The sequence below is a fragment of the Dermacentor variabilis genome, chromosome 7 (genome assembly GCF_050947875.1).
Source record: "Dermacentor variabilis isolate Ectoservices chromosome 7, ASM5094787v1, whole genome shotgun sequence".
NCBI classification, from domain to species: Eukaryota; Metazoa; Arthropoda; class Arachnida; order Ixodida; family Ixodidae; genus Dermacentor; species Dermacentor variabilis.
In genome coordinates this window covers 176,564,500-176,574,592 of record NC_134574.1, presented here as the reverse complement: position 1 = coordinate 176,574,592, position 10,093 = coordinate 176,564,500, and the positions used below count along the sequence as shown (strand labels likewise).

The 10,093-nt window shown below is 43.3% G+C and overlaps 1 long non-coding RNA gene across 1 annotated transcript; it reads right to left on the bottom strand.

Annotated features, from left to right (window-relative positions):
• Nucleotides 1-1,180: 1,180 nt before the first annotated feature.
• On the bottom strand, nucleotides 1,181-10,093 carry LOC142588530 (uncharacterized). The gene is made up of 2 exons (XR_012829729.1): nucleotides 7,081-10,093; nucleotides 1,181-7,047 (listed from the first exon to the last, which is right to left on the bottom strand). It is a non-coding gene; the product is annotated as an uncharacterized LOC142588530 (long non-coding RNA).

Here is a 10,093-nt window from a genome sequence, read left to right as displayed (position 1 = left end):
GCGCAGTATGTATACATACTGTGAAACAGATTAATTTTCTCCAAAGCAATATCAAAAGCTCAATTTTGTTTAGGATGCCACTCATGTGCTTTAGGTAAGTGTGGACATCATCATCATCAGTCTGGTTACACCCACTGCAGCGCAAAGGCCTCTCCCATACTTCTCCAACTACCCCGGTCATGTACTAATTGTGGCCATGTTGTCCCTGCAAATTTCTTAACCTCATCCGCCCACCCAACTTTCTGCCGCCCTCTGCTACGCTTCCCTTCCTAGCAGTGTGGACAGGGTTATATAAAGCAGGATAGGCAAATGATACGACTAGATACAGTTGTTATGCATAATATTTTTTCATGGACTAAATTCTTACTCCTTGAACTCATTCGAGATCATTAACTGTAGCACCAAAGTAGTGGAACACTACCGAACAAAGGCATGTAGCGTGCACATCTCGATTCTTCTTATGCCAGTCTTCTTTTTTACACCAATAGCTGCTATGGGCCAACTCCCCTGGTTCTGATGTCTACTGGTGTTGTCACTCTAGTTCCCAAATTTATTGTTAGAATATTGCAGATAAAGTTCTCATTGTGATGTGTGGATTCAAACATATGATCAAAAGATTGGCAGTCCACAATTCTACATTTCAGCCACTCTGCTAAAGGTACAGTCATGGCGAATACCGATCCTGGAGAGTGCGATCTAGCCAACAGGTGCCATGATTGGCTAACACGTGTTCAATGTCTGCGTGCTGTATATAGAGCTGGCGTCCACGCCTTCAAATTCTTACTCATCACTTTCCCCACTTGTGAAGGCAGTACTATGTTAATTTTTCTTCTTACATGTAATGACAGTGATTGGGTGCATCTGCTTTATTAATCTTCTAGTGCTTGGCTTCTCAGATTTACTGGATGGGGCTGGTTGATGGGGCAGAGCGCGAGACCTAGCAATGGGTAGCTCAAATATAGATTTGAGAAAACCAAATTAATTCAGCAGTAAGAAGCTAAATAGTTGTTTTTCTGAAGACCAGAGACCAAGTCTGGATGTGAAAGAGGAGGAAGAAAACTAGTCTTTCCACTTCAACACTGGGAGGCACAACTCCCACTTATTTTACTTCTTTAAAGGAGATTACTGACTTGCACTGGCAAGTGTTCACTTCAACAAACACCGAATGAAGCAAGCTTCCTGCGCATATTTCACCATTTATTGCATCACTTTCACAGTATGAGTGAAACTCCAATTTTCGTTATGCCACAACTTGCCCAATCTTGTGTTTTGCAGTAGCATGTTAGCAGTGCTATTAAGGCACTTACATATTCGTGAATAGTAGTAGAGAAAAAAAAGTAAGAAAACAGTGGCTTTTTGTGCATCGACTATGCATGCACCTGGTGCTCTCATGTCCATTTTTTCCGCTATCTGCTAAACCATTCTAAACAAGAAAAGCTCATACACAATTATTGTGCAGAGTCAGACAACTAAACCAGTATCCTTGGTAAGCAAGGTTTATTTATTTGGTGACATTTTCTCTGGCCCTGCTATTGGGCTTTCTTTTCATCCTTTTCCGCTGTGCAGATTCATTAAGAAGTGACAAGACAGTTTGACAATTTTAATCATTGAAAGACTTAGCGAAACCTTTTTTGGGTTGTTTTTCCTTGCTTTCAGACTCTGCACATTGCCTTTTAAGGCATGTTTTAAGTATTTCTTTTTTTTTTATGGAGAGGGCATGTTAACATCTTTTACACCATGTCAATTATGTGGTGCCATAGTGCGTTCTTGGATGGAGTCTTGCCCTTTCATTCAGTAAAATATGTTTTTTGTGTCATAGGCCGTTTTACATTTGAGTATGAGTGTAGCATTTCGCTAAGTTTTGCCTCTGTCACCCAAGCTTGCTACCCACTGCTGTTGACATGTGACACACATGTGACTTTTGTTCAATAAAAGGAAGTCTGTCACTTATCCTGTGCACTGATTGTCTTTTTGAATTACAATTTGTTGCCTATATTAGTTCTTTTGTTGTACTCAGATTAGGAATGGCTATCACAGTTGACATCATTTAATCATATTGCACACAATGTGGATGATATGTACTTGCAATATATGGCCACCATAAATAGAAGTTAATTCAAGAATAGTGCCTTTGCATGGTGGGGCAGCCATGAATTGTAGCTATAAGGTACCAGCACTGCAAGTAGCACTGTTTGTGCAGAATATAGTTCAATTCTACTACTTTCAAACATCATTGTTTTTATCTGCATTTGTATAGCTCCAGTTTCTGTGAACAACACGCATCTGGCGGAAGAGTGGCTTGCACCTGCAGTGGGGCCCAATGAATAGCCAAATTTCTGCCCGTTTTCATGTTATTAGCATATTAGTTGAGGCAGTCGTTCTTACAGTAAACTGTTTGCCCAGTGTAGAAGCCACTGCGGGTGTCAGGATCTTGTACACATCTTCAGCTTTGCAGGGGACACAGCATCCGGCACATAGCTTGTCACAGGCCATGTTTTTGGGGCAAGTTGGGTTTACTCACTTGCAAAGAGAGAACCAAGCTTGTTGGATATGAATTAAACCGCCTGTACACTCGGTGGCCTTCTTCATGTTGTGTGACATATATGGTTATAGCTACCCTTGCTTTATGCACTTCTTGTCCGGCAACAGTTTTGCTTTTCAAACACTCAGGATAGCTTTCAGCAAGCTGGACAGGAATAGCACTGAAAAACCAGCAGATGTTAATTGTCGCACTTGTCATGCGAAGCTTCCTGCAGTATGATGAGGACGGAAATTAATGAAGGTGTTCCTCAAGGCCTTCTAGCTTGTCATGAGTTTGGAGCAACGTGATGTATAGCACTTTTCTGATCGCATACTATAGGTTCAGCAGGTGTGGCCATGGTTGAAGTGCAGTGCAACGTCAAGAAAACAGATATCTATGAGCAGCACACTGGTAAAGGAGACGCTGGGAAAACTAGTGGGAAGCCTGTTGAACATCTAATTGACCAAGTTGCTGGCTTCATCAGGCAAACTGTGATAAAGAGAAGGAAGTCAACACATCAGAAGGTTTTTGCGTATAGACACTGCTAAGGTTCTCAGGCACATCTCTTGTAACATGCCAACAAATCTTAGTGCGCAGGTTATGCATGACCAACTACATATGCCTTCTGTTTGGACAAAGAACTGCTCATTGTAACTGATGAAGATGGAGTGGACAAAAAAAAACGGCAGCTCCACTAATCTGGTTTCACTGGTATCAGCAGTGCTTTGTAAGTATGCATCGCCATACTCCCCACTGCCTTCTTGGTTGATATCAGCATGGACCGGCTTGAGGCAAGAGGTAATAGACATCTTTACATGCTAAAAATGCATGCATGCATGGAGAGCACATTGTGTCCAAAAAGTAGGCACTTCACAGGGGCACTGGAGAAGAAACAGATTATTGACAGTGGCCAAAGGCAAGCTTATCTGCTACTAAACACCCAACACTGTTGCCATGTGACACCTCTGAAACAATCCTTCTGAAAGAAGAAATCATCCTTGTGCATCCATAAAGAGGGTGGATAGGCAAAGCCCCTTCAGCAATGCTGCCAGCTTCAAAAGGCCCACTTGGCACATCCTGAATGCTTCCTTCTTAGACTTTGCTGGGTGCAAGCATTCTACTGTCCAAAAGTTGTCATTGAGAGCACTGTTGGTTTGGTGGCAATACAATTCAGAAGCGATTGCAAGAAACCTTTCTTCCGAGTTGGTCTGGAGGCTCATGGTGCTCACAAAGCGACACCATGAGACAAGCAAGGTGACCGGATGCCTCCAAGCCCTTGTTCGTGTATCACACTGTTCTGTTAGTAACAACCATCAGATTTGAAACCAACAAGCTCAAGTTCAGCACTCGCGTGGTTACTGTGGAGGATCCATAATAAAAAAGCACAAAACAGAAAACTGAAGGGAAAGGATAAGGCACCATTATACACCTAGTATTGCTGCAGCCCACCCCCTTTTATTTTGTCTGGTCATGCTACATTTTTTTAAATATATAGGCATGAACTTATCCTGTGCACACCTTACTGCAGAGAGCATAGGTGATGTTCCCAATCGGTGTCCGATCTTTATATACACTATATGCTGGCTCAAAGAGGCTCGAAACACTGCAATGGAAGCTTCTAATAGAAAAGGTGCCTGGAAGAAAAAAAGCTGTGCTGCAACCATCTTGGCAACATCTTGTCCCCTTAATAAAAATTGTGCTTCCGTATTAACTTCAGCCCTCCAGTTTAGAGTAAAGTACCAGTGCACTTATGAACAACAAATCAATTCTCAAAGAGCATGTGCAGTCCAGCCAGAAGCATAGGTATGAATCCGCATTGTGCTCCTGCATTGAAGGTGAATTATGCGTTACAAAATGACGAATGTGCCTTAGTAAGCTTCCCTGCAATATGAATTTGTAATGTACAAAGAATTGTCAATTAAGCTTACCAAGAGCACAGATGCACTTGCAAATTATATCACAATTGAAAATAATGAGCAAATCTATGTGCCCTTTCCACTATTAGTATGCTTTACTGCACGATGCTTATTTCCACCTCTGTATTGCGGTGTAGCAAGCTACGAAAGAAACGTTGCATAATTGAGCTTTTTAAGATTACCTTTTTTGCAATACACCTATGTTCTGCGGTGAAGCCTACGCAATGTACTGCGTTGAAGCATACTAAAAGTGGAAAGGGGCCACTGTCACTGGACATAAAAAGAGTTCTTTAATTATACCCTATGATTATACACTCGCGCAACCGCCGCCTCTCAGGTCGCCTGAGTGGACATACTATGCTGGGTGATAGCGGCCCCCTCCCACTTTTAGTATCCTTTACCGCGTAACTAAAATGCACTGCGGCGAAGAAGCAGTACATTTGCATTGAGTGAATAAACAAATGCTTTTTACAACAGTACAGAAATAAACGCGCACCATGCATCAGTCTACCACATGGAAGAGCGTCGCAACAAAAGGTAGCTGATTCACACAGGCTGTGTAGCCCACTTATCAGTCGTAAAGGCTATTCTGGGTAATTAATAATTTCACACACACAGAAATATGTTTATATGTTTACGTTCGTACTCCTTGCGTAATAAGACTTCCAGAACTTCCACAACAGATAGTAATTTACAACACACAAACGAAAACAACAGATACATATGCCTTGTTTTCAACTCGGTCGTCATGCAAATGACATATAGCACGGAAAAACGTGAACATGCTGTGTGTTAGCATCGTAAACTTCATACTAGGCAAGGAGCACACCACAATCCCGCGACAGCCGCTAATGAGACGAAAACGGGAGCACATATCTGTGAACGTGCAAATGGAGACCCTAAGCCACTCTGCTCCTCCACCACGCCCCGCTGCACGGCTGAACCACTCGTTTCAAGCACAGCACACCTAACACACATTCAGCACTGAACAGTGGGCGGTCGACGCAGTCGCATTTACATGACTTGTAGCGAGCAGCACATCCCTCGATGTCCGTTAAGCAAAGTCGAACACGGCGACGCCACATCGCGGTTCGCAGAACTTCGCTGCCGATGCGCTAGGGCACTTCGACATTTCAATTGTCAAGCAAGCACGGGTCACACAACGCAGATTCTCTACTGCCAGAGCTCACCGAGGCGAAAGCCGCACTGCCGCACCACCACTACTAGCGGCTTTCCGCCAAGTAACGCAGAACCTACAACCAACACACAAGCAACGCACGTACGTACATACTACAATCACATGAGCAATGTTCAACAACGCGGGATCCAGAGAACGATCACGCCGAGGACGAACACGCCACGGCGTCGCTCGGCGCCAGCATCGCGCCTTCTCAAAAATCCCTAAACGATGCAGTCCCTAGGCACCTAGGATCAGGTCACGTGAGGGATTTTTGTACGACAAATAGAAGCACGCGTCAAAATGGACGTCAGACTCTGGAGTTTTGCAAGACTCGTAGCGCCACCTGCCGGTGCGAAGAGGCAGTAATTGAGTAGTGCGAAGCCCGACTCCCTTGCTAAGTTGCCTATGCAGCTAGCGACTGCGAAACAAGAATTTAACTAGATTTTGGTCCATATTGCGAGTGTTTTGCGCATTTAACACCCAGACAGAGAGCTATGAATTTCTCCGATAGTCGGACGCGCCGCCGAACTGCCATAAAGCGCTTGCTGGCTCTCTCTTCAGACTGATGGCGGGAACGACGGCAACCGCGATAGCTCCGCGCGCTACGAAGAAACGCCGCAATCGACGCTACTGTTGTGTTGTAAATTGCCATGAACGTGAATGACGGAATAACAACGTTCAGTTTTACCGATTTCCATCGCGATCGTATGAAGGGGAAAGGCGAGAGCGCTGGATACGGGCCGTTCAACCTGTTGGGTAATCGAATTACTTGCATTCCCCGCAACACAGCGGCTCGCATGACAAAGTGCGACAATTTTGTTCTTCTGTAATTGTGTTGCGTAGCCTTGACGGAGAACCGTGGTAACCAAGCGAAAACTCAAGAACCTGCATCCGCCACTTCGTTGGTAACAGAAAAAACAACGTTGCGAACCATCCTGCTTATGTTCCATCGATATCTCCACCTTTCAGCAGACGTCCGTCTCCGCTTGACTCAACAAGTGGAACGGAGAGATTTGGCAGGTCAGCTTAACCAAACATTTTGGCTCTTTATGAATTCAAAATCCTGTTCTAGAGCATCGTTGTATCGCGAGCTCATTTCTACTTTCGGTATTTCGTATGACCTGCGCCGATACAACAAGCATGCTTCGCAATGTGCTGAGCCTGCTCGACTGCGTTTTTCAAACGTTTTTCCAGTTTTTGCGTTTGTTGCAATTGTTGCTGTTTCTGTTGTTCCAGTTCTTGCTTTTGCTGCAAGTGTTGCAGTTTCTGTTGTTCCAGTTCTTGCGTTTGTTGCAATTGTTGCTGTTTCTGCTGTTCCAAGTCTTGCTGTTTGCGGTAATGTTGTTGAGAACTACTGCTAGGGTCGCTGCTGCTACGTCCAGAACCGCTCCGGTCTCCTCTACAGGCACCGCCACCGCCACCACCACCTCCTCTAGAGGCACCGCCGCCGCCGGCACCACCACCTCTAGAGGCACCGCTGCCGCCACCTCTAGAGGCACCGCTGCCGCCACCACCATCATCATCCTCATCGTTATTATCTTCGTTTTCTTCTTCTTCATCATAACTTTCGTTGTCTGTATTAATATTGCTCCCATCACTGTTATTACCATGTTCAAACACACCAGCATTCGTCGCTGGAATTGGCGGTGTCTGTGCAGGCGACGTGTCCGGACCGTGAATTGACGTATAAGTTTGTGGTGTTTGCGGTGTATGAACCGAAGGTTGTGATGTATACGAAAGACTATTGTGACCTGGTTGTGATTGTGGAACCGAAGGCTGTGGTATATACGGAAGACTACTGTGATCTGGTTGTGAGACATGCATTTGCGGTATATGAACTGAAGGTTGTGGTGTGTACAGAAGACTGCTGTCCCCTGGCGGTGCAACACGTCGCCTTGATGAGTACATTGATGATGCAAAGGGATCCTGCGAGGGTTCTGTCGGTACATGCACCTCTGTCATGTGAACCGGTTGTGTTGACTGTAGTATTGGAAAATTAAATACTTCATGTGATAACGATGTGTTCGACGATATTGATTTCAAAAAATTAGACGTAAATACGTATGTATATTGTAATGTTTGTAATTGATAATCATTGATGATATTTATAATAGTAGTTGAATGTAACGACCATATAGTATCTAAATGATGTTGCAGGCGATTGATTAAATATGGGACAGATACCACACAAATATTATCATTAATAATATTTGAATCAACTAATGCATACGCATTTAATATAGCATATATTGGCTATATATGCTATACTCAAAGTAACTCCATCATAAAAGCATTACTGGTAACGTCACAATATTTCGCAATTGAAGCAGCATTGTTTCGTTAATATTACGTCCATTCGTAAATGCCGATTCTATGCCGACCATAAATGCACGTTCAATTAAAAAAGCATAATATCGTTTGTGTCGGAAGAACAACGCGTGATAAATGTACCACATATAGGATTCGCTACGAATGTAATAGAAGCGCTTCAATTTTTGCTCAAAATTAAGTTCCACGTGCGCTTCCAATACAGACAATGTCGTGTAGCGCTTATGGATGGAAATAGTCGGAATCTTGTGAATCGGGCGATCTGTAATATATTTTCCTTCCGCAACCGATCTTGCAGCTTGATCAAATACGCTAGCATCTTGATATTGTGGGAAGATCCATTTATTGTGTGAGTGTTGAACTTTAGCGCGCGACAAACACATTAAATTTTCCAATAATTTCAGTGTATATAACGGTGTGAGTCCATGCGCTTTAATGACATTGTCGATACAATCAAATTTACGTTGCGGGGTGATTATTAAATTAAATACTTCACTAGGTTCTATGTTAGAGTACGGTACGTTGCCTGCAACTCTGAAGCATACGAAACGTTTCATTGCATCGATATGCTCCGGTCGACGCACTGAGGACGAAACATTACGCATAGGAAACACTATGTTTCGTGCGAGCGCTGTTTGATTAACATTGCGTTCAAAATCTGCATGATTGACATCGTAAACGTCGAAGCCCTGAATGAGCGTGTTGATATTGTTGATGCTGGATACTACATTAATGACTTTGGATTTGGATTTGCCAATAATTTCATCTGCGGCGCTTAACGCTTTATCTAACGTAATATTTTCGACTGTATAATTAAAAATTTCCTTAAGAAGAATAAGGTATTGACTGGGAAGAACAGCTTTCGGTTGCATATATTGCACTTTACTGTCTATATTCTTGGTGAGCATTTCTAACATACGTACATAATCGATTTCACCTCCGTCATCAAAGACAGCGTTATCGACAGCAGCGTCCGTCACAGTACTTATGACTGCAGCATCTGCCAATTTTCGGCGTCGTCTCGTTTCGTTGATTGACACGGGTTTCGCTGCGGCACACAATATATGCTTATTGTGCAAGCCCGAAACGTACATGCCGTATTCTCCGGCACTTGCAGAAACCGTGATGTCGGGTATTCCTTGTAGAGTGATTACCCATCCTATAAAGAAGGCGAGTAGGTGGACGTATGACGAATTGCGATTTGGTCTGATTTTCTTCAACGACGGAAAACTGTCGATGAGTGCGTTTACATAGTTGGCGCATTGTTTGTCGTCTTCAACATGACTACGCATATCTGCTTTGAGTTGCTCACCAACCATACACACTAATTTGTCACCGGACATCTTAGTGTTGCGATTGTAATGTATGTGAAATTTGTCCATAATTTGCTTCAGTTCACCGTTGGTCATGATGGGATATTCATAATTGAGCTGTTGCATAAGCGTTGCCGGACTCGGCGTTTCACCTGCATTACCATTCTGATTGGTGATATCTCGGATAATTATAGCAGACGTTAGTGACCCCTTTTCTTTGCCGCTGGTCACTCCTAAATGCAACGCGCGGATGTTATTGCGTTGCGTGACATCGGTATTTTCTACAGCGGTATTCTGCTCGTTGTCGCGTGGTGGTGTAAAGAAACGTACTTTAGACCGTTCAGACATTTTTTTTACGTTCTTTTACCATTACGAATAAGTATTAAGGGTTTTACAGTGCTGCTATTTGCCATGCAAAGAAACGGACTTTAGACATTCTTTACGTTCGTTTTGATGTATTTAGAATATTGTTGAGGGAGCTACGTTTTATACTGTCTTTATAAACACCGTACAAAAGTAAAGTTATACCAGCGGATATCATAGTGGCAGAACAAATTACGGACGCACTAACGATATCCCGATACCAGTTTGTTGCTGTTGTTGTTCGTTTCATGATGGGAGTGCAATTGTTTACCAAGAAGGATATAGACGATTATTTTGCCTCATGTGCCGACCCGAATTGGAAAATTCTGATTACCGGAACAACTGGCACGGGCAAGACGACGTTCATGACACGATTAGTAGAAGCCAGTAAATGCCGATTTGACGAAGTATTTGTTATATGTAATACACATTCACAAGCAGCATATGATTTACTATCGTTTCGTTACAATAA